Below are 1,818 nucleotides of genomic sequence, written 5' to 3'. Positions count from 1 at the left end.
ACTCAGTTTTGATCAACACATCACTTCTATCCATAAATGATCCTAGAAATGACTTCAGTCTCCTGCTGAAGGCATTCATAGTGTTGCACTCAGTTGTACATACCAAACTTGATGCAAGTAGTTGTGTAAAGAGAATAAAAAAGAGAGCTTGCAACTTCAATACCCACAATAATTCCTCTCACCTCCACACACATGTGGCCAATCACTGTGGGCCGTGATTTGCTGGATTGTACATTTCAGAAAGTGACAAAAATTGTTGGACGCAGCTGCCTCCAATGTCAGAAAGGATTGGGATAAGGGGGATTCAGACACTGTTTGACCATCAGAGGAGAATTTTATTTCAATTCAGTGAGTGAAGGAACATCAGTAGCAATTTCCTCCATGAAAAGATAGGAGCAAATGTCAAAGGTCTCACTTTCTGTTATGTCAGCCCTCCCCGGTTTGACAAAGGTCTTTAAAGGGTCTGTCTTTCTCCCCCATTCACCTCATCAACCACCCCCTACTTTCTGACTACCCCGACAGACACCTCAGAACCACCTGACATTTTACAGAATGTAAGAGGGGCTTAACAATGTCAAACTGTGTTGCTCATATTCCTGTTTCATATGTAAAGAGTCTAGAGTACCAGAGCTTTCGGTCATCATGATCCCTGGTTTACCTTTGACAGTCTGTGTTGGTGTTGTAGGTATTGCTGCTGGTCACTGACTCAAAAACACACACACAACAAACAAACTGCCCCAAATTGCTCCTATGGCTTAATGTAATTCTTGTGTTTTCTCATTTAATGTACAGGACAAAATGCAAAATGATGATGAAAAATAAATCTTATCATTAGGTGCATGAGTTACAATAAGTACTAAAGGTTAGGGGGACATCATGGTTTGGGTTTAAATTATGGGTAAAAGAAACTGATGTTGATGAACTGTCTGCTGGAATCATGGAACAAAGAGCGGTGTCCCGTGTTTAAGTTCACTGTTTGGTTGACTCATCCATTCACCCCGGCCTCCTTCCTGTGTTGACTTTGTCACCATACTCTCGTCATAATTACTACTGCCACTAGAGAGCTTTGTCATTTGATAAAATGAGTAATTATGTTAGGACAGTCTCTTAATGAAGTCTAATTATGGCCAAAGATCAATTATATACAGATTAAGGATGTCCGATAATATCGGAGGGCCGATATTATCGGACTATATTCACTAAATATATAAATATTCACTAAAAAATTTAATAAAAGGAATTATCGGTATCGGGTTTTTTATAACCGATGTTTGTTCTGTAGGCTTCAGCATTTCCGAGCCTGCATGAACGCAGCATGGGACGTTTACCGGCGCGCACTAAACATCATTTAGGCCTCCTAATCTTTATCTGTGATGCGCCCACTGGATGGCAAGATAAATGCAACATTGCTTTCAAAATGCTAAACCACGTTCTGGGTGCAAATAAACTGAGGACAACTCACGACTTTTCATTGTGTTAATACTGAAAGGGGAGCGCTATAGCATAAACCTAGCCTACGCGCTAATCGCTAGCACGCGCTAACCGCTAGCTAAGCGCTTAGTTTTGGCGGTTTGATTGTGTTTAATTGCTATTTATGCACCTGCAAGGGAGTGTTAATGGTAAATTCTAAGGCCAATTGTTAGTTTTGGGGGTTAAGCGAACAGCTTCATAGCAGGGGAAAATATTTTAAGCGGTGCATTGCACTTATTTTGTGTTATATTAAAATCATTCAGCTTTAAAGGTGTTTGGCTTGTTAGCCCGGTAACCGAAGTCTAGTTGTAGTTGTTGTTGTTACACGTCAAATAGCCGCACGCCGGC

General features: G+C 40.8%; 1 protein-coding gene across 1 annotated transcript in view; it reads right to left on the bottom strand.

The window, feature by feature from the left end:
• The window catches only part of scube1 (signal peptide, CUB domain, EGF-like 1), a gene marked incomplete in the record, with an annotated part of 95,119 nt that overhangs the window by 60,248 nt on the left and 33,053 nt on the right, over positions 1-1,818 (bottom strand).

The sequence above is a fragment of the Morone saxatilis genome, unplaced genomic scaffold, assembly GCF_004916995.1.
Source record: "Morone saxatilis isolate NCDOM2014 unplaced genomic scaffold, NCSU_SB_2.0 Contig10, whole genome shotgun sequence".
NCBI lineage: Eukaryota > Metazoa > Chordata > Actinopteri > Moronidae > Morone > Morone saxatilis.
Note: the sequence above shows the minus strand (reverse complement) of the source record. Positions and strands in the feature narration are given on the sequence as shown.